At 39.9% G+C, this 27,280-nt stretch overlaps 3 non-coding genes across 3 annotated transcripts; all 3 read right to left on the bottom strand.

Annotated features, from left to right (window-relative positions):
* Positions 1-6,707: 6,707 nt before the first annotated feature.
* trnas-gcu (transfer RNA serine (anticodon GCU)) lies at positions 6,708-6,789 on the bottom strand. The gene has a single exon. It is a non-coding gene; the product is annotated as a tRNA-Ser (tRNA).
* Positions 6,790-7,825: 1,036 nt separating this feature from the next.
* trnas-gcu (transfer RNA serine (anticodon GCU)) lies at positions 7,826-7,907 on the bottom strand. Its single transcript has one exon. It is a non-coding gene; the product is annotated as a tRNA-Ser (tRNA).
* Positions 7,908-8,722: 815 nt separating this feature from the next.
* Positions 8,723-8,804, bottom strand: trnas-gcu (transfer RNA serine (anticodon GCU)). The gene has a single exon. It is a non-coding gene; the product is annotated as a tRNA-Ser (tRNA).
* Between the last annotated feature and the right edge of the window lie 18,476 nt (positions 8,805-27,280).

Below are 27,280 nucleotides of genomic sequence, written 5' to 3' on the forward strand. Positions count from 1 at the left end.
CTGTCAGTGCACTTATGTGCTCGTGTTTTTCTGTAGTGATGCTGCTACATGCTAGTCACTTAACTAAACAGCTTTTGGTCTTTTTTTTTTCTGTTTTACGTTGTTTCTGCCTTGGAATGAGTCACCGCTCAGCACCCGCTCTGCTCTGTCTCTGCACATAATTACATGATTGATGTGTGTGGACAAGCAGAGGATGACGTGCAGCGTTGTTCTCTTGGATTCTGTCAATCACACCGAGGTGAGCTAAACCAGGGATGAGTGGGCCGGTCGTCACTCTCAAACTCTGCTGTTCTAAATTAAAGGTGGACAATAAATATGAGGCTTTTTTTCACCACTAAATGGGCAGAAAAACACAAACAGTTCACTTCTGATTGTTCTTGAAGTCAAATTAAATCCGACACAACACCTCTGCCTCAAACTCTACTTTCATGAGGCTTCAGCTTTTGTTGATGTTGTGGAAAATCTGCTTCTTTAAGTTTCCTGTTGAGATAATAGTGGGCGGTGGTGTTGCACTGGAATGCATTACATTTATTTAAGTGTTTCTATTATTTTGTCCACTCCAGAATATACATAGAATGCAAATATCAGCTTTTAAACAAGTTGAGAATGCAGAATTTGTGGCCGAGCAATGCAAACAGATGCGGTTTCTCTGAGTCGATTTGGTGTTAAAGTACTGAAATTAAGACACAATCTTTTCAGAAATGCACAAAATAATCTTAACACCAGAACTTTTCTTGATTATTGAAATCAAATTCATTCCAATGTAACAGTTATGCCATCAATTTTAGGGTTTAGGTTATATCAATGTACTCAATATATCTGATTATGTTACTTCATGCTTATTATTGAGATAACAGTGAGGGGTGGTGTTTTTTTCCCCCAATTATTATTATTATTTTTAAAGATTTTGGCCACCCCAAAATATACATAAACTGGAATTATAAACTATTTGACATCAACAAAAGTTGAAAAAGCAGAATTTTATGGTGGAGCAATGCAAAAAAAGGTGTGTGCTGGAGTGAATTTGGTGCTAAAGCGCTAAATTTAGGACAAAATCATTTCAGAAATGTACAAAATAATCTTAACACCTGAGCTTTTCTAAAATCGAATCCAATTCAACAGCTTTGGCACAAATCCTTCCCTTCTGAGGCTTCTACATCTTCAGGTTCTGTTGATGCTGTCAAAAAACCTGCTAGTTCTACTTTCTGTTTATTCTTGAGGCTGTAGTGGGTGGTGGTGGACTGGAATGGATTACATTATTAGGTGTTTTTAATATTTATCCACCTCAAAACAAATACAAACCAGAATGATAAACTTTTTTTTTTTTTTTACATCAACAGAAGCTGGAAAAGAAGAAATTCTGTTAGAGCAATGCAAACAGGCATGCTTTCTCTGGGCTAATTTGGTGCTAAAGTCTTACAATCTCTTCAGAAATGCACAAAATAATGTAAACACAAGAGCTTTTCTTGATTCATGAAATAGAATTCAATCCAATACAGCAGCTATGCAAAAAAAAAATCCTGCTTTGATGAGGCTTTAGCTTTTGTTGATTTTAAAAAGATGATAGTTTTACTTCACATTTATTCTTGAGGTCATAGTGGGTGGGGGCTGAGCACCAGAATGCACTACATTTTTCAGTCTTTCTAATATGCTGGCTTCCCCAATATATACATAAAGCTGAATTATCAACTTTTTAACATTAACAAAAGCTGGGAAAGCAGAAATTATGTCAGAGCATTGCAGAACAGATGTGTTTTCTCTGAGTCAATATGGTGTTAAAGTCCTAAAATCACTCCAGAAATGCACAAAATAATCTTAACACCAGAGCTTTTCTGGATTAATGAAACCAAATGCAATCCAATTTCATTGATGTTGTCAGAAAAAGGTGCTAGTTCTACTTTGTGTTTCATTTCTAGTAATCGCGAAATATGCATGAAGTAGAATTATTACCTTTTTGACTTCAACAAAAGTTGAAAAAGCAGAATTTATGGCAGAGCAATGCAAAACAGAAGTGCTTCTCTTAGTCAGTTTGATGCTAAAGTGCTAAAATTCATAAAAAATGACTCCAGAAATGGACAAAATTATCTTAACACCAGAGCTTTTTTGATTCCTGATTTAAATTCAATGCACTACAATAGCTTTGGCACAAATCCTGCTTTTATGAAGGTTCTTTATCTTCAGGTTATGTTGATGTCGAAAAAGTTGACAGTGGTGGTGGTGCACTGGAATGCATTACATTTGTAAGTCTTTCTAGTATTTTGTGTACTCTGAAGTGTACATAAAGTAGACTGATCAACTTTTTGACATCAACAAAACCTGAAAAATCAAAGCTGTGGCACTGGATTGCATTAGATTTTGCAGGTGTATCTAATAAAATGGCCAGTGACTGTCCGTCTGTTTTTTTCTTCATTGAATGCAAAGACCACAAAAGAACATGTTCTGACGTCTTTAGTTAGCTAGAGTAAAAAAAAAAAAAAAAAAAAAAAAAAAATCCACATATTTCTTGCTTTTTTAATTGCTCCAGTAATAACCAACCTGTCATCTCTGCACAGAACAGACTGGAGAGCTTGAGTTCGGACAGATAATGTCTTTACAGTGGTGGTCAGAGTAGAAAAAAAAGCACCAGGAATAATTACAAGGGGCCATATTGTCTTTTTTCTTTCCTTTCTCTTGTTGTTTTAAGCAGAAACACATGAAAAAGTACAACGAATGTGTTTTCTCTGAATGAATCTGATGCTAAAGGGACCGAATTAAGACGGAAATACTCTAGAAATGCACCAACACCAGGGCTTCAGTTACCATTTTGTTGTCTCACACTGATGTGTCTGGACAAACAGGCTTTTATTAGAGCACCACATTCACGCCTTCCTCCTCCCTTGATAGAGAATGAAGGATCTTCTTTGAACGTGTAGTAGACTTCTGTTAATGCAGTGACCAATAATATGCAACACACACTTTTCATCTAAAAAAAAAAAAACAAAACAAAACACAAGCATAGATTGCACCAGAACATCAAGTCTGTGTATAAAGTTTACCTACTGATAAAGCTTACTGATACAACAAACCAAAAGACATCTCAAAAAGGGCTATGAGGGCAACAGAGCAGAAGATATAAAGATGGAAGATGCAACAGGAAAATATTATTTTGCATCCATCCTGCTTTGTCTCTGTGTGTTTATTTTTATATATTTTTTTTTACATTTTTTTAAGCTGGAACAATAATCGCTCCAAGGAATAACAATCTGCTGAAATTTTCGACACGGGGATGAATGTTTCTGATCGACTATCTCAATTAAATGTAACTGGATTTGGATGATATTCTTGTTTTCTTTCACTGTAGTTGTGTCAGTCTTGACAAAGATGCCACCTACCGAGAACATTTCCTGGCTGACATTTTTATCTGATTTGTAGCGAGTTTATGCTAGTGGTTGATGTGTCTCTGCTAGTTTGTTTCAGTCAGCTAAGTCGCCAAACTGGAAATAAATTAATAAAAAAGAGCACAGATTCTTAATAGAATTCTCTGATGGAGATCCAAAGGTGTGACTAAGTGTAACGTATACATCCTATGGGGGTATTATCAGATACCATTTAGTGGACAGCTATCAGCACTGGCATCAACAAGGCTACTGTTAATGTTATGCTGAATGTCAGAAGAATCAATAAATCAATAAATCAATAAATAACCAAAGTCAAGCAAACCAAAGATCCAAAACAAAAGGCTTACAAGCAGACTGGAAAAAAACAAACAAACAAGAAAAGTACTCAGAGAGCGCAGTACTCCGTCAAGGCTACTCAGTTGTTGTATCATATCCGATGGATGAAATCTTTAATAAAAAAATTAAATTACGAGAACTGGACCAGAATATCAGAATATCCAAATGTTTGGTCGTTGTGGTGGTATCCGAATATTAATTTTCAGATCCTGGTACCGACCAACTGACGTCACGCTTCACTTCGCCTGCGTTAGCAAACTGAAGACAAAAGCCAAAGGGATATGCTAATGCTATGCTAATGCTATGCTATGAAAATGCTATGGTATTGCTGTCGGATTCTGACAATAAACACCTCCCCCACCCCTTGGCCGACGAGCCGAATATTCGGATATTCGTCATTAATTGGGCCCGAATATCCGGAGTCCAGAAAGTACTATTTGGACCAGCCCTAGAAATTACCTGGGAGACCCCAAACTTTTGAACGATAGCATACATGGTAGGAGAATCAAAGGCGCTAATTTACCACCGTAAACATGAGCAGGAGGTAAATTCTACTATGTTTATTTCCCCATAAGCCTAAATACTACAGGACCAGTTACTGCTGTCATTTTTGAATGAAAACTTGATGCCAAGTTGGACTATAAAGGTAAAAACATGATGAGGAATGTCTGCTGTGCACTGCATTGAAACTTCGACTCCAGTTGTCATCCTGAACTACCTTTGCAGGCGTTGCTCCGTTAGTCTTTTTGTATAAGATGTGGGCAGAACTTAATACGAGTTCTCGGAGGAAAAGAGGCCATCATAAACCCCTGCTGACATGCCAAGCTATTTTTATTTCCCCCTCCAATTGCACTGCTGTTCAGCACAGCGTGAGCTTTACAATCCACGGTCTAAAAAGCAAAGAAGAAAAAAAAGAGATGAATTATTACCACAGAAACTGAGAGAGTGATACGAGACGAGAGGAGAGGAGGATTTAAAGGAGGATGCGTGCAATGGGATGTCAATAGTGATGGAGTTGTAATTTTTTTTAAAAAATAACAAACTGAAGAACAGGATGAAGGCGGAAGTGAGGTGAAAGAAATCTGACAGGATCTGAAAAATGAGGAGGCAAATTAGAAGCAAAGACACGACAGGCACATTTTAAATGATTTTCATCCTTATCTCATTTTTTTATGTGTTCATAACTAATCTATTAAAGTTTACAGCAATACACATTATTAGAAATATCTCCTAGGAAAGCGAGAAAAGGTTCATAGTGGTAGTTCTTCACGTTCAGTCCTTTCCGCCCAGTGGGGTGAGCCGTCCCCGGGGTGGACCATATCCTTCAAAATTCCGGCGGATCGACTGGAGAGAGGATGGGATGATGGGCAGGGGAGGACTCCAGCTACAAAAGAGTGATGGCTGATGTCAGGAGGGTGCAGTCAAGCACATGCAGCCACTGGCTCTGCTGGGACATCCAATTCCCAGTGTGTCAGTGGGGAGATGTGCCATGCATATCCTCTAAAGACATCACCACTCACTGTCTATGTCCAAAATCCACTAGTGGAAAGAAGAACTCTTAAAATATTAGTTTACAGCTGCATATGTGATGTTTTCAACATGTGGCCAAAGCTCCGTCCTTCAGCATGACATTTTGCTATCTGAATGGAGCGTTGGGTTCAGGGACAGCACACACAGGTGTGTAATTTCACAAACTCTTTCCAGCATTCATCTCTGGAAAACAGAATTTAGTTTCTTTACAAACAGGCGATAAAAGAAAATGGCTTCCAAATCTCAGTCCTTGAAATGCAACAAATGGACAAAAGATCACCTCTGAATACAGGAAAAAAAGTGGTACTGCTCTCGTTGAACCAGCGGTTGCACACATGAGGGTCAAACTGAATGTTTGAATAATAACTTGAGGGATTCAAAAACTACAGATTTCAAATTCAAGTGCATTGTTTTCCAACAAGTTACAGGAGGACATATTGTTGGTAACAATGGCCTTTTATTTGTATCATCAGCTTAAAAATGATGAAATTCTTGACTCTTTTTTCTTACATTTGTAATTAGGATAAATAAGGAGCAAAAGAATGATTCAATCCAAAAAAGATCATCTAGTTCAGTGTGTGAATAACGGGCAAAATTAAAGTTCTTCTGCTGTGCTCACTGGCTTTCAAAAGGATTCTCCTTGGCAACCTCATAAACAATTAAAGTCTTGCATGATTCAGACCTCAATGATGTCTAACTTCCTTATCCAGAACTTCTTATGTATTATAAACTAATACCAGGAATGACACTTCAATCCCAATAGATGTGCACTAGAAAATGAACACAAAAAGCACTTGCATGACTTTAAAACAGCGTCCTAATTTTCGTATTAGGTATGGACCAGTTGTGAGTCAAATCATTGAAAATAGTTTTTAAAAAAAGGGTGCTTGTTTGCGTAAATGAGTGGAAAAATGTTTGTCGTTTTTCTCCTCTTTTTGCATTTTGCAGCAGTCTTAAAGTGAAAGATCTGTGTGCAGCTTCATACATGGGTCATTCCAGAAATGAAGGACATTTGGGCTTTAAAAGCCGAACCGCTTTGTTTATCCTACATGCCTACAAGGCCATCAAGCTGGCCGCTCGGTCACGTGCCCATTTAGTGGAGCACTGAAGCTCAAGTGCTGTTGTGTGACAATGTTGTGTCCTGCTCGTGACCGCCCTCCATCTGTGCGATTTTTAGGTGCGGTGCATTTACGTGTGGGAAAAACGCATCGCGTGGACACAAGGCTTTACCGTGTGGCATTGAGTCCCAATCTGCAATGACAACGTAGCAGGCAACACAGGTCTCTAACATCAAACTGATCATACTTGTTCCACACCAGTGGATTTCCTGATTTCCCATGATCATGTAATTCCAGCATCGTCCATATTTGGGTGATCCTGTGATTGACGCTTCGGTAAGAAAGACTTGAATCCTGCTGGTCGAGTCTTAGCCACGGTATAGCTTTATCTAAAGATCTTGGAATCCGACGAGGATGGGATTCGAACCCACACGTGCAGAGCACAATGGATTAGCAATCCATTGCCTTAACCACTCGGCCACCTCATCTGTTCTCACTGCTGTCTTCTTGTGTGCAAATGTTGCACAATTCCTTGTAGATATATTTAGGGCAGTGGTTCTCAACCCTGTTCCTCAGGACCACTGTCCTGCATGTTTTAGATGCTTCCCTGCTCAAACACACCTGATTCAAATGATCAGCTCGTCATCAAGCCTCTGCAGAAGCCTGATGACGAGCTGATCATTTGAGTCAGGTGTGTTGGAGCAGGGAAGCATCTAAAACATGCAGGACAGTGGGTCCTGAGGAACAGGGTTGAGAACCACTGATTTAGGGTAAACACACTGGATGGCAGATGGAAATGCACCGCAACTGGACCAGCATGCAACATGTAATCTGTTTCGAGCTGCGATTCAGTGTGTTTCCCCAAAGCTCATTTGCATAAAGTAGGCTCAACTTCTACCTTATGCAAATTTGATGCGATGTGCGGAGATCCCACGCATAGTGAAACTGTCCTCAAACATCTAAACTAGCCATCGCTGATCTATAAAAAGGACAGATTCAGCTACTGCACACCTTATTTCTCGTCTCAAATGCTTTCAGAAATGCTTTTTGCTGAAGTGTTTTCAAAATAAAAGGGAAAGTTTGCAGCAGAGCCGCTTTGTTTATCCTACATGCCTACAAGACCATCAAGCTGGCAGCTCGGTCACGTGCCCATTTAGTGGAGTGATGAAGCTCAAGTGCTGTTGTGTGACAATGTTGTGTCCTGCTCGTGACCGCCCTCCATCTGTGCGATTTTTAGGTGCGGTGCATTTACGTGTGGGAAAAACGCATCTCGTGGACATGAGGCTTTACCGTGTGGCATTGAGTCCCAATCTGCAATGACAACGTAGCAGGCAACACAGGTCTCTAACATCAAACTGATCATACTTGTTCCAGATCAGTGGATTTCCTGATTTCCCATGATCATATAATTCCAGCATAGTCCATATTTTGGTGATCCTGTGATTGACGCTTTGGTAAGAAAGACTTGAATCCTGCTGGTCGGGTCTTAGCCACGGTATAGCTTTATCTAAAGATCTTGGAATCCGACGAGGATGGGATTCGAACCCACGCGTGCAGAGCACAATGGATTAGCAATCCATCGCCTTAACCACTCGGCCACCTCATCTGTTTTCACTGCTGTCTTCTTGTGTGCAAATGTTGCACAATTCCTTGTAGCTTTTTTTAGGGTAAACACACTGGATGGCAGCTGGAAATGCACCGCAACTGGACCAATATGCAACATGTGGTGTGTTTCGAGCTGCAATTCAGTGTGTTTCCAGAGGGCTCATTTGCATAAAGTCGGCTCGACTTCTACTTTATGCAAATTTGATGCGACGTGCGGAGATCCCACGCATAGTGAAACTGTCCGAAAACATCTAAACTAGCCATCGTTGATCTATTAACAGGACAGATTCAGCTACTGCACAGCTTATTTCTCGTCTCAAATGCTTTCAGAAATGCTTTTTGCAGAAGTGTTTTCAAAATAAAAGGGAAAGTTTGCAGCAGAGCCGCTTTGTTTATCCTACATGCCTACAAGACCATCAAGCTGGCCGCTCGGTCACGTGCCCATTTAGTGGAGTGATGAAGCTCAAGTGCTGTTGTGTGACAATGTTGTGTCCTGCTCGTGACCGCCCTCCATCTGTGCGATTTTTAGGTGCGGTGCATTTACGTGTGGGAAAAACGCATCTCGTGGACATGAGGCTTTACCGTGTGGCATTGAGTCCCAATCTGCAATGACAACGTAGCAGGCAACACAGGTCTCTAACATCAAACTGATCATACTTGTTCCACACCAGTGGATTTCCTGATTTCCCATGATCATGTAATTCCAGCATAGTCCATATTTTGGTGATCCGGTGATTGACGCTTTGGTAAGAAAGACTTGAATCCTGCTGGTCGGGTCTTAGCCACGGTATAGCTTTATCTAAAGATCTTGGAATCCGACGAGGATGGGATTTGAACCCACGCGTGCAGAGCACAATGGATTAGCAATCTATCGCCTTAACCACTCGGCCACCTCATCTGTTTTCACTGCTGTCTTCTTGTGTGCAAATGTTGCACAATTCCTTGTAGCTTTTTTTAGGGTAAACACACTGGATGGCAGCTGGAAATGCACCGCAACTGGACCAGCATGCAACATGTGGTGTGTTTCGAGCTGCAATTCAGTGTGTTTCCAGAGGGCTCATTTGCATAAAGTAGGCTCGACTTCTACTTTATGCAAATTTGATGCGACGTGTGGAGACTTGCTTGTTTGTGAGTGGAGCTTGTCACTGGAAAATAAAACTTCTCTTTTACAATTTTCTGCTCCATATTCATCAACAATTGGTAATAAACTATCAAATGCTTAATTGGCTAAGCTTGCACATCAATGGTGCAATTTTTATTAAGTTTCATGTGTTGTTTGCTAACCCTACTCTAATCACAGTAACAGGGATGCTAATCCATGCTAATGTGATCTTTTTCTCAGCAGTAGAAGCTAAATATTTAGCTAGCTGTTACTGCTGACCAAGAGGACAAACTGACTGATGGAAAATACTCAAAATAATTAGTCTGATGCTGATAATATGAGGTAGAGTGAGACATTTTATCAAGACTGACAATGTTATGAAAATATGAAAAATAGAGGAGAGGAAATAACATTGCTTTACCCATCTTTTGGAAATGATGTTATTCTAGCATATCATGTGATTCTCTGTTTTCTTCATCCACCAACTAAAAAGGTTATGCTAACCTTTGTTTTTGTGGGACACACATCCCATGCATGATAATCATTTAAAATATTATGATTTTAAAAAAATGTTTCCAAAATTACAAGACATCAAGAAAAAAAGGAGATATAAATTTCATTTGAAGTGTTTTATTTGAGATTTAATCAGATTTTATTTGAGGAAAACAGCATTTTAGGGGGAATTCCAGACTTATTTGGAATTTTAAAATATTATCAAACATTCCTTTTACTTTTTTTTGTTTGTTTTTTGTTTTGTTTTTAGATTTGGTCTCCGGACACGTAAATTTACACAACTGCATGTTTTAGTATTTTGTACGTGGGTTATTTAAAATTTGATGGGTGGGACTTAAACTCCCCTCCAAATTTGGAATGACCCACAAAGCCACATTTCTACAGGTATCTGTTGGGTCACCGTGGTAACCTTGTGATAACATTCAGGCTGGCAAGAGATCTGGTGGCTCCGGTGACCCCGTGACCTTCCCTTTAACACCAGCAGCACGGAGTCTGCTCTGCTGTTGTTGAGAAATGCATAGTCTGAAATATATTTCTGGCAGCCCTATATGTGTAGATCTGATAACTCTGAGAGCACATGAAACATCGAGAGTAGAGAATAAATTACATTTGATCACTTAGACTAATTTCTGGCTCATTTATAAGCTAATTAGGGTTTCTTTTTTGGATCTTTTAGCTCAAAAGCTGAATATTTCAGACAAATGATCAGTGCAGGGAGAGGGTAAAAAGAGCCTTTTAAGATCTTAAATTGGGACGTTAGGAAATGAGAAGCAAACAGCCGAGTCTCACATCAAAGTCGGGCGTTTTGTTGACCCATCCAGCCACCCTGACCTCCTCATTAGTGGATTTTATGCTGCTTCCTTCTTTGCTGAAGAATCATCGTTACTAAAGCGGCTCTAAAACATGCAATATGTTTTTATTGCGGGGGTATTTGCTTAATCAGTTGATGCTGTCAGTATTCTGTGGAAGGCAGTCTCAAATTTTTCAGCTCTGATGGAAAATTTCAAATAAAATGAAGCTTCACAGCGTTATGCAATTTGGTGTCAAGAACAATAACAGCTTTGCTCATAGCTTCGTGTTTGAAAACATCCTCTTAATAACTTCATGTTTCATTGTGCCGCTCAGATATATTTAGCGCAGATATTAATTAAATAGAGTCACGCACATTAACAGCAATTGTTCTGAGTAATTACATAAACAAATGTTAATGTTTGCAACTGACTTTTCGAAGGATGCTTTTCATGAAATAAACAGGATCACATTTTCCTCTTGTTCTCAGCTCATCCCATATGGAGGAAGAGAAATTAACTTTTAAAGATGCTGTGTTTTCGTGTTATTTCCAATAAATTATTCTTTGCAATCCATTTCAAACTGTTCATCTGGATGTAGAAGGGAAGCACACGAGCAAATGCAATTAGACCTCACCTCGAATTTAACATTAATGGAGCGCGTCCTCCTCACTCTGGGCTCATCAGCTGAAATATTTATGAGAAAACGGGAAAAAAAAGTCAGAGTCTGATGCACTAAAGAGACTTAACAGCGACACACTGGATGCTGCCACCTTACCCCGAGTTAATTAAATAAAGCAGCCAGTGCATGGGAGGCAACGTTTAAGTTCAGCGCAGAGACTGGAGTTGCAGTGCAGCTTTTCATTTATTCGGTCGAGGAGAAATGAAAAGAAGGTAGTTGTGTTTCTGGGCCAGTTCACTCCGTCTGTGACTCACCCTTTCGTTAGTTCTGAATACTGCGTCAACACTGCCTTATTTGAGTATTTATTCATTATTTATGTATTACTTTGTTGTTGTTTTTTAGCTGGTCACATACAAACCAGCTCTGACAGAGACAGCCTTGGATTTTAAAGTCGAAGTGATACCCATCTGGTGCACCTGCGAGGTGTGGATTGATCCATTAAGTTAGTGTGGCAGGTTGCGCCTGGGGAGATTAGCAGAGAAGATACACACTCTCAGACGCACAAACACACACCAGCTGACAACCAGAGGCAAATACAGTGCAGGCCAAAGTGGCAATCAGACATGTCTCCGCTCAAAGTTAGCTAGCATCAGTTGAAAGAAAAACAACAACTGTGGTTACGTAATGAGTTTTTTCAGCCAGACGGCATGCAGCAAACCACACATGCAGTCAGATTGTGGACATGCTGGAATGAGTGAGCAGAAGGCGGCTGGAGGGGGAAGGTTCGCATGCAGAGCGTTGGCCACAGCAATGGAAGCCCCCTCCATCCATCCATTAATCCATCCATCCATCCATCCTTGCCCACATGCACGGCCACAGATACTCACAGAGCATGTTTCTTCCTGTCGTCGTCTGCATGATGGAAACCACGGATGTGTCGTACGCCCCGGTGATTGCTGCAAGTGTTCCTTTTCAAGCCGAGAAACAAACCGCTGCTGGGGTCAGTGAATCATGAAGGTCACCGGATGCATCACTCAGTTCCGTCCTGTCATCGTGACCCCACTGCGACCTACTGTAGTCGACCCTCCAACAAACCCTTTGTCGTTTGTTTGTTTGTTTGTTTGTTGTTGTTTTTTTGGGGGGGGGGTTGTGCAGCAACCTGACAGACGTACCAGACTGTCGCTCTTTTGTCAGATTTTCACAAAAACCCTTTTCCATTGCAGGCGACTGCAAATGAATTCAAAAGTGGAAAATAATAAAGAAAAAAAGAACATACTTTTTGTTCCTTTCACTGCTTTTAACTGTAATACCAACCATTTGCAGTCGCTCCAGTCTGAAATGATAAGTGCATTGTATTAGTCACATTGAATCTAAATCTGAGTTAGTGCCTCTGAAGCATTTATTTCATCTTGCTGCTTGATATTCCTTCATAAAAAAAGAAAAAAAAAAGAATTGGAATTAAATTAAAAACTTTAAAATAGGTGAAAGCAGAAATAACCCCAGCCAGCCAGTCGAAATGCAGGATATGAAGTAATGATAACAATTATGGCTGAATCAATGCTCTGTATATTGTGTTTATTGATTGCAGAAGTGCATCCGTTACCGAAGCCGCAGCTCTAATTATAATCACAATAATTATAGCTTGCTGTGGTGCGGCGGCACAGAGTGTAGGTGTCTTAGAATATACAAGCTGCATTTGGAAACGCAAAGAAAATAGTGCAATGCGGTAACAGTTTTAGGTTGGTGCTGAATGTTATTATTGATGATTTAATCCTCTGAACCCCAAATACGACTATAGGTTTGAAAGGCATGGATTCTTTGGAAAAAACAATATCTAACTGACCCCATTTGTTAGAGCTAGACATTTTATAAGTAGTAATAATCTTCAGATTTGCATCTTTCTGATGGTGCTTGAACTCATTTGGGACATTTTCAGCAAAAAGTAATCAAATGTAAGCTCAAGATTGGGATATTTCTTCAAAATCACTTTATTCTATGTGCTGTCGTTGAGAAAAAATTGCCAAAGATAAACCGTTTTCTTTAACCAGATTCTGTAAAAAGCAAAAAAAAATGGGGGGAGTTGGGGGGGGGGTTGCTTCCCCAAGCAAAGGAGTTTAAGTATCTCAGGATCTTGTTCGCGAGTGATGGGAAAATGGAGCGGGAGATGGACAGGCGGATTGATGCGGCGTCAGCAGTAATGCGTTGTACCAAACCGTCGTGGTGAAGAGGGAGCTGAGCCGTAAAGCGAAGCTCTCGATTTACCATCCATCTACGTTCCAACCCTCATCTATGGTCATGAGCTCTGGGTAGTGACCGAAAGAACAAGATCGCGGGTACAAGCGGCCGAAATGAGCTTCCTCCATAGGGTGGCTGGACTCAGCCTTAGAGATAGAGTGAGGAGCTCAGACTTCTGGAAGGAGCTCAGAGCTTGCCTGGGGACCAGACAGCCTTTATATTGTGTATTACAAATACATATAAAGTCAGTCTGGAACTGCTCCATTGAACCAAATCTCGCCCAGAGGCGGGACTACCGATCACAGCTTGAATTGGAGAGAGCCAATCAGCGTAACGCATGTGTGACTCAATCACTAAGCGACCTAACAATTGCCTTTCCGCCATGATATTTTGTAGTTTTAATAGCTTCCTTCGCCATACAGGGGTCCTGAGGAAAATCTAAGCTCTCCCTTTCAACAGTGGAGGGCAGCATTACGCATTCTATCGTACAGCCTGCCGGAATTAAAAGAAGAAGAAGAAGAAGTAGTCCAAACAGTTATGACGACCAGTTTTAAGGACAAATTCAGCCCGTGCAAAACAGAGGGAAGCGCACGAGAGAAACCTCGCTCTGTTGCGGTCGCCATTTCGTTTGTATGCGGGAGGTGCACAGGTGTTAGATGGGTAATCTCGGCCCTGAAGATGACGCATCATTAACTCCCGCCTCTGGTGCTCTGATTGGTTCGGTCTGATCTGCTCGGAGCTTGACAACCTGTCAAAATGTGTCAATGGAGGAGGGCTAGACCGTATTCCCGTATATCCCTTATAACGGGAATACAAAGTCTAGCTAAGCTAGGCTAGCTCAGAGCTGCTGCTCCTTCGCATCAAAAGGAGCCAGTTGAGGTGGTTTGGCCATCTGATTCGGATGCCTCCAGGGAGACTTCCTTTGGAGGTTTTCCGAGCACGTCTGTCTGGGAGGAGACCCCGGGGTAGACCCAAAACTCGGTGGAGGGATTATATATCTCGTCTGGCCTGGGAACACCTCGGGCTCCCCCAGGAAGAGCTGGAAAGCGTTGCTGGGGGGAGGGACGTCTGGAACGACCTGCTTCGCCTGCTGCCTCTGCGACCTGACCCCGGATAAGCAGAAGAAAATGGATGGATGGATGGCAAAAAAAATAAAATAAACCTTGCACTATTCAACACAACAACAACAACAACAACAACAATGATGACATTAGTGATTCAAATTGACATAAAAACTGCATGGCTTGTTAGGACAAATATCAAGTTAAAAACAAGTATTAAAATGTTTACCGTATGTAGAGCCACTATTTATTCCCAGTATTTGCAAAACTGTGAGCACTGATTTGACTATTCCCCCTCCCCTCTATTTGTAAAACATCAGCTACAATCCACCTCAGTGCTGCCAAAGGTTGCAGTGTGACAATGCAAATAGAGTCACATCATCTGCAAAAAAAAGTGGACCTTTAACAATGATTGCTTTTAACTGTATCAAACAGGACAGAATACATTTTTCAGTTTTCTTTTTTTAGTCATGGTTGTACTGTTTCCATAGAAGCGCAGGCCTTCTTATTGCAGTGAAAAATTTGTCTAAATATCCATGTTCAGAAGGTTTTCATGTATTTTAGTAGGCGACGATTCTACAGCAAATGTCACTGAACTCTGCCATTCCACTGAGCTCCTCCTTTAGCTTATTGTTTTAGGTTTAGAGCAGCAGTTCCTTGATAGAAAAGGCATCTGGCAGCTGAAGGCTAAAGTATTTTTCTTAGACGTTGATGGAGATCAAAACAGAGAGAAAAACAGAAATTACTGGATTAATCAAGTGGACGGAAACACGACTGAAATTCTAATGATGCATCTGCTTGATGTCTTATTGGCAATTTCGCATTAGTGACAATGTTGGAAAGAGATAATACTTCAAGCTTGTGTCTCTGTCCTCTTGTGGAGCATTTAAATACATAGTAAAACAAAAATAATGCAGCTCCACTGATAAAAAATAACACTTATATAAAACCTACTGAATTCTCAAAAATGTCAGCAGCATTACAAGTGAACTAATTTTAGGACAACAAGCCTTAATTGACAAAAAGATATGTTCATTTATTTAAGAGATTGTATTTTATATCCACGCAAGACTTGGCAGATGTAGGCCAGTCACATTTTCAACATTTTGGGTCCTTACTGACAGGGAAAGCAAATCTCTGTAAGGACACTGGCCAGGATAGGTTGATGTAGGCTTTCAGTATTGTGCAGTACAGTGTTCTATGTAATTATAGATATGGATTTTCAGCTATTTTACAGCAGAGGGGGGATAACACCAGATTTTCAGTTCTGTCTATGCATAGCTGGAGGCCCAGAGCTCCATAGAATCATCCCAAGACAGTAATGCCTTCTTGGTTGTTAACTGTTGTATTCATAACTTTTTCTCCCTGGAAAGTACTTTCTTCTGCTGGTGATTCGAAGTGTTTGAATCACCTTTTTTTTTTCTGTACAACATTGACACAGGAAGGAAATGGTAGAAACAGCAGTTATAAAAGGAGAGGAGCTGTGCAGGAAAGCAGACATGCTCCATCGTTCTTTAATTGCACTTTTGGCCAAGCCGTTAACCTCAGCATGCTTCAGCTACTGAGCCCCGTAATGTATGTGAATGACTGCAGTGAAAACAGTACTCTGATGTTTTAGTCAAGTTAAAGTACCAGCAGCACGGTGTGGAAATACTTTCTGATAGTAAAGGTGAATAACTGGATTCAATATTGAGCATTAAAGTGCACTTAATGTACCAAAACAAAAGTAATCATTATACAGAATGAGCAATTTCAAGTTATTATCTATTATATGCACAATTACTTATAACTACTTTTTCAGAATCAGAAGTACTTTTTTGCTTTTTGTTACTGTACAGTTGCTCCTATTTAAGAATGAGGACATTTACCAATAAAATGATAAGCAGTAGAACAAATATAAGACAAGAAAAGATCAGAGAGCACTGTACTCTGCCAAGGCTGTTCATTCTCTCATATGGCATTATCAGGAATGCAGCTTATTTTCTTTTTTTTTTTTTTTTTAGAAATGCGGCTTTTGTTTACTAGTTATTGATGATCAGAAATCACTACAATATACACTCAACACAAATATAAATGCAACACTTTTGTTTTTGCTCCCATTTTTTAAGAGATGAACTCAAAGATCTAAAACTTTTTCCACGCACACAATATCACAATTTCTCTCAAATATTGTTGACAAATCTGTCTAAGGGGCCGTTTACATGAGGACGCTTGCAGGTGAAAACGGCAAAATATTTCAACAAAACACCCTATCGTTTATACGAGGACGGCGTTTTGGGGGCTTGAAAACGCAAAAATTTGAAACCGGCCTCCAGAGTGGAAAAGTAGAAAACGCTCCGCCGTTACGTTTCCGTCTAAACAGCAAAATGCAAAATTTGCCGAGATCTGACCACGTCGCGCACGCGATTACGTCAAATACGTGCGCCAGTGCTTTGGTTTGCCGGCCGGTACAAGGACGTAAACAAAGATGTGTGATTATTCCCATCCTTCGTACTTTCAAGCAACTCTGGCAGCTCTATGTACACTACAGGAGTCGTACCAACAAACGTACAGAATCTGTACAGATTCCATTCATGAACATTTACCGCGGCGGAGATCCGAAAAGGGAGACAGTACGCATGCATGTAGACATGGCGGAGTTTTATCACAGCGCCACCCAGCTGCCTGGCATGCACATCCAATTGAATTCCACACACTATAGAGTCACCGTATATACGCAGATTTCCTTCAAAACCGCTCGTCTAAACGTGAAATGACAAGACGCCACTTTTGCGTTTTCTGTTAAGATGGTCCTCGTGTAAACGGCCCCTAAATCTGTGATAGTGAGCACTTCTCCTTTGCTGAGATAATCCATCCCACCTCACAGGTGTGCCATATCAAGATGCTGATTAGACACCATGATTAGTGCACAGGTGTGCCTTAGACTGCCCACAATAAAAGGACACTGATATTGTGCATGTGAAAAAATGGGAGCAAAAACAAAAGTGTTGCATTAAATTTTTGTTGAATGTAAAAGTGCATATTTATACACATGCACTTGCTATATATATGCACATTTATATAGCCTAATGTGAGTCTGATGCTTTGTTTTTTGGATACGATTAGCATATTGCATAATAATGTGAATGCTAAGTCTAAATGCTAAAGCTTGAAGATCCATGCAACTCAGTAAAGGTTTTAAAAAATAATTTTCTCTAGATTGTTGTTTAGTTCAAAGATAAAACAGCATAAATACACATTGCTTGAGTAAATGTGCTAATTTACTTCCCACCACTGCTGACTTATTACCAGGAGTGTTTTGTCTTTGTGTTCTTTTACATCTTTCATCCTGGCATTTAACAGCTAAAGAGTTTCACAATCACACCAAAGATCAGATCTCTTTCATCAGTTTTCACATCTGATGGCAGTCGCTCATGCATTGCTGTATCTGGATTACTGTATCTCACTGTATGACCTTATTAGTCATGCTTTTGTGCTCCGATCCAGATGGTCCTCTACACAGCAGCCAGGACTTCAGTTAGATCTAATAAATGAGCCGTGTTACATCGGCATAACGGCCACAGATTCTCACAATTATAGAACTGTCACACCCGTCCTGTTTCTAGTCTTTCTTTCTTTATAAATCTGAAATCTTTCGCTCATTATTCGGATCTCTCTTCTTCATTGATCACAATCCCTTACCTGTCCCACAGTTACAGTCAAAGGTGACTGAGCCCTGCAGCTATCAAACAGACCTCTCTGAACTGTTATTCTCTTCTCTTTGTTTCTGACAGGGTCTCTTGTTCTTTTTCACATTGCATGCATTTTTCATGCATGTCCATTTTCGTACTGTGTCTTCTGGTACGTCTCATACATAGGGTACTTTGTTAATAAATGTGTGCGTTTGCTCCTCTATAAATAAAAAAGCGTTCTTACTGTATAGTGCAAGTGTCTCAGATGCATCTTTGAATGACATGCATCTTTTAAAAAAACTGGGAATGTAAAATCAAAGTTAGACATGACAGATAGATATGAAGGTAAATTTGTTTCTTTATTCTTCAATTGAAAAAAAAGTTGCTCATATCGCAAAACATGTTTTCAATCAGAAAAAACTTCACTTCAATCAAAAAAACATTTTCAATCAAAGAAAAAACTTGTTCAAATGCAAAAAAAAAAAAAATTGAGACCCAAAAAAATTGCATATAAACACGTTTTTTCTTTAATAGAAATTTTTTTTTGTGTTGAAAATACATTTTTTGATTGAAGTCATATTTTTGGATTTGAGCCATATTATGGGTAGGACATTTGTTTCTTTATTACTCAATGAAAACAAAAGCAGCCCCAACCTCAAAAAATGTTTTCAATAAAAAAAAAGTCACTTCAATAATAATAAAAAAAATTCAAAGAAAAAAACGTTTTCCCAATAGAAAAAATATTTGAGACTAAAAAACAAATGCATTCGAACGTTTTTTCTTTGATTGAAATTTTTTCATAATTGAATTCAGTTTTTATTTGACTGAAAATATATTTTCTGATTGAAGTCATATTTTTGGATTTGAGCCATAAACTGAGTAAGACGTTTGTTTCTTTATTACTCAATCACAAAAGATATAACTTTAATCCAAAAAAAATATTTTCAATCAAAGCAAAAAAAAAAAAAGTGTTCGGAGTGTTTCGACTTTGTTTTGGCATTCAAACACCTTTTTTTCCGATCGAAGTGAAAAAAGTTTTGAAGCCTGTTTTTGCGATTGAATCATTTTGACACAAACATCCCACAGTGGGCGGATGCTTCTCCATTGGTCGGGCATGTGTAGAAGCTAGCTACTTGCGTGCGGGGAAGTCAGTCTTTTCAAGAGTCGTATGTTTGTGCAGCTGACACTGCATCTGTGGTTGCAGGCGCAGGCCACTACTTATTCCACCACCAGCTGCAGCTGCATTGTAGTGTTCACAATACTGTATTTACTGTGAGCACAATGCCCTCAGCACACTTCATATTATAGGCTATATAAACACTGTTAAGCACGTTATATTAACGCAGTGGATTAATATCTCATTGCAGGCATCCAATGGCACAACAGTAATTAGTGAGGTTAAGGGATAGGTTGGGCTCTGTCATCAACAGAGTACCTATTGATTTGGAGTACCTCCCGTTTGTATGCAATCAAGAGTTGCAGTTTGCTCGAGCTGGTGCACAATATTTGGAAGTTCCTGCAGAGCTGGTTGATGGTCTGCAAGAGCTGACTGCAGTGCTCAGCTCACATCTAGCACAGGATACTGTTCCACCCATGCTTGCCTTAATGGCTCTGACTTTCTGATCTAACTCATCTGAAATGTCAGAATAGTATAATCTGACTGACATGTCATGTTCCTTCATCCTTCTGTAGATGGTCGATCGTGAAATGCCATGCATTTCTGCTAAACGACCCAGTGGTAAGGAGGTATCCAGCAACATCTGCAGAGAGTCACGACTTATCTGTAATTCCGGCCGTCCTACTTTCCCTGTCCAACATGTGGTGGCCATATCGTTGTAGAGTGGAGGAACAGTATCCTGTGCTGGATGTGAGCTGAGCACTGCAGTGAAATATGCAATGAGATATTAATCCACTGCGCAAGCTGCAGTCAATTCCAGCCATTTTCAGTACAAAAAATCGCTAATATTCTATTTGTAAATAAAAATATGACGAAAAATACAGGGAATATTGGACGCGCATCTCGAGGTGCATTTCCTCGAAAACGACCTATTCGTGGATAATATGCCGACTTCAAGACATGTTTTGGACAAAATATTTTACTGGCTTGTTTCGTCTGGATGTCCAAGGTTGGATTATGGCCGTTTTTTGTGGAATATTTTCATCCGTGTGTAATAATGAACCCGGAAATGTGAGTCGCGCTGTGTACGTTGAAGCCGTGTATAGAGAACGGATGGATGGATATTCGTTTTTGTCGGACAAATGTGTTTATATTACCCGCTGTGGTAATCACATCTGAAAGTGGTTTATACCGGCGGATTCATGAGAATCTAAGCTTTCCATCGGCGTATAGTGTTTGTATAATCGCGTTTGCAGTTTCAGACATTTAGCAAATTGCTTATGCAGATCTCAAACACTGAAGGGCAACGGGTTAATATAACGTGCTTAACAGTGTTTATATAGCCTATAATATGAAATGTGCTGAGGGCATTGTACTCACAGTAAATTCAGTATCGTGGATACTACAATGCAGCTGCAGCTGGTGGTGGAATAAGTAGTGGCCTGCGCCTGCAACCATAGATGCAGTGTCAGCTGCACAAACATACGACTATAGAAAAGACTGACTTCCCCGCACGCAAGTAGCTTCTTCTGGAGAGAGAGTCGTCATTGGTGTGGACACCTGTCACTCAAACATGCCCGACCAATGGAAAAGCATCCGCCCACTGTGGGATGTTTGTGTCAAAATGATTCAATCGCAAAAACAGGCTTCAAAACTTTTTCACTTCGATCGGAAAAAAAGGTGTTTGAATGCCAAAACAAAGTCGAAACACTCCGACACTTTTTTTCTTTGATTGAAAATATATTTTTTTTTATTGAAGTCATATCTTTTGTGATTGAGTAATAAAGAAACAAACGTCCTACTCATTTTATGGCTCAAATGCAAAAATATGACTGATCAAAAAATGTATTTTCAACACAAAAAAAAATTCTATCAAAGAAAAAACATGTTTATATGCAATTTTTGGGTCTCAAATATTTTTTTTTTGCATTTGAACAAGTTTTTTCTTTGATTGAAAACGTTTTTTTGATTGAAGTGAAGCTTTTTCTGATTGAAAACATGTTTTGCGATTGGAGCAACTTTTTTTGATTGAAGAATAAAGAAACAAATTTACCTTCATAGATAGACAGTGAAAAGATTGAGTTTATGTAAAATGCCTTAGAGTAGAAGTATAAAGAAGCAGAATATAATAGTAAAGTACCTAAAACATGAATTTAAAACAGTACTTTGGTGCATGTGCTTTGTCTCTGCCTACCACTGCTCAAGTAAAAAAAAAAAAAAAAAAATCTCAGTTCCTGAATCTGATTATTTTTAGCAGGATTAGTCATGAATCTGTGGTTCACAGATCAGGATATTATGAAGCAATTAAGGGCCGATTCAATAACATTAAAAGCCCTCAGAGTGGCACCACAAAGCTAATCCCTTGGTTCTTTTATGAGCATCTGACCGGTTTATTTTTTCCCCCCCAGTTTTCTCTATTCAGTGCTGCCACTGTCAGCAGAGGAGCTTCCTTTTCTCTTGTTTCAAGTTTCTAAATATATCTCCATCTACAGCTGTTCCTGTCAGGAATGACCTGAAAACAGTCAAAAAAAAGGGAAGTTTGACACGTGGTATATATGTAACAGGCTTTCCCCTGCCAAATCCGTCTCTGTGTTTGCCAATAAAACAACCACGACAAATTGATCTGAGAATGAGCAACTCAAGAGGACAGTATCTGCAGCTGGGGCCATTAAAGCAGAATATCACTGAATTTCAGCCTTAATTCACCCACTGTCCTGTGACATTTCAGTGCTCTGGATTTGCTGTGTCGACTCATCATAATGTGTGAGGTGCGAGTGACTGCACAGCTCAATAATTTAAAAGTACAGCGCCAATTCTCATTTAACGCGGGAACTGTACTATTTTTCCCATCTGACAAATTTCTGTCACTGTGTATTTAACTCCAAATTATGCAGTTGAGACGTGCAGGTCCGTTCCACGACATGACAGGGTGCAAATGGACAAAAATAATCACATATAAGCTGCACATGCTCCAAAAGAAATCATCGCCTGGTGCTGCAATTCCCAGCGAGTAAGCCAATGATGGTTTGACTTCAAAAGTGACTGTGACACAAATTGCCTCGAACCACGTCTGTGCATGCGAGTGTGCACGAATCTGTATGTATGTTGCGTTACAGTGCGCGTATAGCTTGACTACACAGTGCTGCGGTTGTGCGCTCAGCTCCTGCACACACTGCCAGCGGGCAAACACAATCCTTGCATTTCAAGGACTCCACACCTCTGTTTTGCTATCCAGTCAGGGTTGAGTCACAGCTTCACTCTAACAAGATATTCAGGACAGCAGGGTGGAAGGAGAAGCTTATTCTGGGCACTAAATAATGTAAAGACAGTAGATAAAATACCGCCTCTGGTTGTCTTGCATTCCAGGACTCCCTTTAATGTAACTGAATTAACAAAAGCCAAGGAAATGAATGACGGATGGCACGCAAAAGTTAAGTTTTATCATTTATGAAGCTTTAACACAGCTGTAATAGTTGTTTTTACATCAACAATAGATCACACAACTGTTCGAATTTAAAGTTTTAGAAGTGCACAAAGAAAAATATCAGCCAACTGTTGAATTTCCTGCTTTAAAATCTGACTATGTTGCGAAGTCGAGTTAGTGACTAGCTAATAAACACAGCAGAGTGGAGGTAGTGGGGATAAGTGGAGATAGAAGGAGAGTAAATATTGGACTTAGATTTATCAAGTGGAGACAAACAGGACTCCAAATGAATGATAATATCCCTCTTTATCTGCTGGATGTGTAAACCGGACACACATTCGCTATATCAACGTGTAAGGCAATAATATGTCACTGTCTCATTTACAGCTTGTTTATTGCTGACCCCAAGTGGCCAAAAAATCAATTATTGCAGGTTTAAAGGTCTAGTGATCACAATTTAGAATATAACCTCTAGAATTGTGTTTTGAATAGTGCATAATCAATTGGAAATAGCTGTTTTGTTGCTTCTTACCTTAGCATTAGCGCTATGTCTGCAGAGAAAGCAGGAAGCCTCCACGGAGTCAGCCATGTTGCACTGCCATCTTTCTGCAGCAGCCCACAATATATCTTTTTTGTATTTTTAGCTGCTAACATATGTTCTGTTACACGCTTGGAAGTGAAGAGTGAGGCAAAAGCTCTTCAGATGACTGCAGTCTATATTGTGACTGTTCAGTGCCACTAAGTACACCATGCCACGCCTTTAAGTCTTAATTTGCACAAGTTAGAAAGTTCTTTCTTACCTAACATACTGCTGTAACTTTACAAAGGTTAATTGGTCCATGCTTTTACAGTCGTTGGAGGGAACTTTGGGTTCAGCATCCTGCACAAGAATGGTCTGAAGAAGGGATCTTCCAGGGAGTCGGCCATGTTGCACTAAAATCTGTCTGCACTTGATCATAATGGCAAACACTGGCTCTGGAGAAGGTCTTTCATGCTTTTTTGCTAACATAAATTCTGTTATATAGTTGGAAGTGGAGAATCAAATGAAAGTTACTGAGTCCTACATGTGGGACCTTTTCTTCCTAAATTGCAGAAGCTGCAACGTTCTCTGCAACATATAATATGAAATGCCCACAGAGCAAACATCACAAATGATAAATGGTCCACACATTTATAGCCATTGGAAAGAACTTTGGATTCAGCATCCTGTACAATGCTTCAAAGCAGGGAGCTTTCAGAAAGTTTGCCATGTTGCACTGCCATCTTTCTGCAGCAGCCCAAAATGAACCAAACACTGGCTGTAGAGAGGTTGCTTTGTTTTTGTTTGTTTGTTTTTTTTTGTCTATTTAGCTGCCAGCATAAGGATCTCCTACGTGCTTGGAAGTGAAAAATGATGCAAAAGCTATTCAGATGGTAGCAGCCTGTCATCTCACTGTTCAGAGCCACTAAGACCTACATGCTGCACTTGTAAGTCTTAATTTGCAGAAGTTGCAAAGTTCTTTACTTCCTGTAGATTAATATACTCACAGAGCAAACATCCTGCTTCAACTTTACAAAGGTTAATTGGTCCACACTTATATGGCCATAGGAAGGAACTTGGGGTTCAACATCCTGTGCAAGAATGCTTCGATGCATTTGCCTGCCATGTTGCACTGAAATCTTGAGATGGTTGCAATCTGCACTCTCACTGCTTGACAAGACCTACATACGGCATCTTTATTTCCTAAACTGCAGAAGCTGCGAGGTTCTTTGCAACCTATAGTATGAAATATCCATAGGACAAATATCATACTGCAGCTTTACAAAGGTTAATTGGTCCACATTTATATGGCCGTTGGAAGGAACTTGGAGTCTAGCATCCTGCACAAAAATGCTTCGAAGGATGGCGCTTCTAGGGAGATGGCCATGTTGCACTGCCGTCTTTCTGCAGCAGTCCAAAATGAACCAAACACCGGCTCTAGAGAGAATTTTGTGCATTATTAACTGCCAGGATAAGATTTTCCTATATAATTGGAAGTGGACAGTGAGGCGAAAGCTATTCAGATGGTTGCAGTCTGAAATCTTACTGTCCGATAAGTCCACATACTGCACCTTTATAAGTTCTTTGCAACCTGTAATGTACAATATCCACAGAACAAACATCATACTAAAAGTTCACAAATGCCATGTGGTCCACACTTAAATGGTCGTCAGAAGGAACTCTGAGTTCAGCATTCTGTACAAGAATGCTTTGAAACAGGGATCTTTCTACAGCAACCCAGAATTGACCAAACACTGACTCGAGGGAGGGTTTTTTTGGTGATTTTTCCTGCAAGTATAGGCTTTCCTACACTGCAATTTCACTGCTAGATGTTACTGAATCCTACCTAAATTGTACTAAATTGCAGATGTTGTTTACAAACCTGTAATATGAAGTATCCACAGAACAAGCATCGTACTAAAACTTCACAAATGGCAAATGGTCCACACCTAAATGCCCATCAGAAACAAGTTCAACGTTCTGCACAGTACTTTCTTTGAAAAAGGAAGAAAAACAACAATACTTTCAATGCTTGAGACTATGAGGTTATTCCACCAATCGTATACTTGACATACAAAGATAACATCTGCAACAAATGGATTTCCCCCCCTAAACAAGCTCTGAGATTTGCTTTAATAGATAAATTTGGATGCCATGATATGTTTCTTTATAGCGACACCTCTCGTCTAAAAGTAAGTGCTAAGGTTAGGAAATGAGCTGGATAGAACACCTTAACATTTTAGTACATGGACACATTTCGCTTTAACTTCAAACCTTGTAATTGGTAGACAACCCACTCTAGCACCTGAGCCACAGCTACCCCAAGTTGTACAAGCTCAGTTTGTGTGGGAAATACCAGTGGGAGTCATTAAAATACAGAAGGATCCTTCTGAGAGCATCATCGTGTTCAATCATAATCTTAAAAGATTCAGCTATTTACTGTATAAAGGTTTGCAAAATGTTTTAGTTGCTACAAGACGAAAGAGTGGAAATGGATTTGTTTTCTGTTTAACACACTCAAAGCGCATAAATAAAGAATTGACAATACTGGACTCGATTTAAGCTGGAGAAAACATCGCAAACCAAGGTTTTGCTGGCATCATCTTGGGAGCAGAGCAGCAGTGAGGAGTCTCTAGTTACGAGGATTTGTGTTGCCCCTGCAGCTCCGACCACATTAAAGGTACAGGGAGCTGCTTTGATGGTCTCTTCAGATAGGCTATCTTAAAGCTTCTGCACTGGTTAGACATAATTCAGCAGCTCTATAGATTATAAATGAGGCTGTGGTAGAAAGTACTGACATTTAATATAAAAGGTCATATGTAGCATTGAGGCAGTTTTCTGTCGGACTCGTCGTCCGGTGTTATTGAACCATTTCCTACATCATCCAGCGGATATCCGAGGACCAGAGGGACATATGTTTAACATATGTGTTGTTTCCTCTGGAGATTTATTATATTCGGCTCCTTTTTGTCTTACATACATTCTGCGCCTACTGCACGAGGACACCAGTTTCTTCTTGGGTGGTGCTTCAGTGGTAAATTGGATCTAGAAATGTTCTGTATATGACTAAAATATCTGAAGCATGGCGTCACTGAGCATGTGGCCTCTTTCAGGGTAAGTGGAAGCTGCAAATAAAGTGCAAATAACATGAATCTAAGGACCTTGTAAAGAAGAAGTCTGCAGTACGAGCTGCTGGTAATGCAATTAAAGTATAAGAGGTTTTCTAGCATGAATGACCTCATCTTCAGCCCACTCTTCTTCAGCTATAAGTTCTATTCTCAGGGTGCAGCTACTTGGTTCAGAGCTCTACTTCTGGGGCTGGATCTTTTTTGAGTAACAATCAAATTAGTCTCTCTGCATTTTTGGATAAATTGCAGTCGAATTGGGAAAGCACAAAGCTGTGGTACAGTAGAATTTAGACTTTGCCATTCGGCTTCTTTACAACAGATTTAAATGTGCATTTCCTAATCCTAAAAAGAGAGCCTGATCATCATTTCTGTCAGTACTAAAACCAAAAAATAGACTCAAGTTTTGGCTAATATCGAGGAATTTTCCAAAACTCTGATTTTGTAAGCAATACAAGTGGCAGAAAACAAGACCTTTTCTTTGCCTTTTCAGAATAATATGGCTAAAAATGCAGCTTTTGGGTTTATAACTTGATTTTTCTTTTGTTTGCATCCTGACAGTGAAGCACAAAGGTGTTTGTGTCTCTTTATAGGCGATTTGTGGTCATTTTGTGGCTCTGCGTTATTTTTCGTGTGTTTTTTGGTCATTGTGCATTCCACTGTTTTGTGACTCTACTAGCCAGGACAACCATAGCAGATGCATAGTCCTGACAGTGAAGCGCTGAGGCGTTTTGTGTCTCTTCTTGTCTGTTTGTGTCTCTTTATAGTCGGTTTGTAGTCATTTTGTGACTCTTTGTGAACATTTTGCATCTTTTTGGGGTCATTTTGCATCTGAATGTAGTTGTTTTGTGTCTCTAATAGCCAGGACTACCAAAGTGAATGCATAGTCATATAGTGAATGCATGGTTAAGTTACTGGGACGCATTTTGATAACCTTGCCAGCAAGTTGATTTCTCGTGATATTTGTGAGTTCACAAATCTCTCAAGAAACCATCTTGCTCCGTTCCCGCCTTCACTTTTCGTACAGCACCAAGTTGGCACGGGCCAATCACGCAGCAGTATTCGTGTGTGGGGCGGGATATCCGGGTGTGACGACGACACCAAGCACCAGTAGATCAAAACAAACATGGCAACAGAGGACAACGATCGTGTAGATGCTGCTATTAAGTCAGTTTTAGCTGAATCTCCTATCGCTT

Source organism: Acanthochromis polyacanthus, chromosome 2 (assembly GCF_021347895.1).
Source record: "Acanthochromis polyacanthus isolate Apoly-LR-REF ecotype Palm Island chromosome 2, KAUST_Apoly_ChrSc, whole genome shotgun sequence".
Classification (NCBI taxonomy): Eukaryota; Metazoa; Chordata; class Actinopteri; family Pomacentridae; genus Acanthochromis; species Acanthochromis polyacanthus.